Below are 360 nucleotides of genomic sequence, written 5' to 3' on the forward strand. Positions count from 1 at the left end.
TATCGAGACAGTGGCAAGATCCCAGGAACATTCTACTCTGGCCTCACCTCCCGCATCCGTTCATTGCACCTGGGCACATATTCCGTGGGCCGCTTGCCTGCGGGGGTGCAGGTTGGGGAGCCATTACCCGTCTCCCTTCTGGGAAAGCAGCAACTTGAGGCAGTTCTACAAAATGCTTCCACCCATCAGCGCTCTTCCGGAACCTTTTCACTTGAGGAAGACAGGTGTGGTGGAACTCTTGTCTCGAAGGACTCAGGGTTGCTGGGGGACGTTTCACCTGAAGGACTGCCTCGTTTCAACAACAACTTTATGGGTCCCGGAAGTGCCTCCTCCCCGCCCCGTTCCCAGCCTCACGCTCCT

This window comes from Callithrix jacchus, chromosome 10 (assembly GCF_049354715.1).
Source record: "Callithrix jacchus isolate 240 chromosome 10, calJac240_pri, whole genome shotgun sequence".
Classification (NCBI taxonomy): domain Eukaryota; kingdom Metazoa; phylum Chordata; class Mammalia; order Primates; family Cebidae; genus Callithrix; species Callithrix jacchus.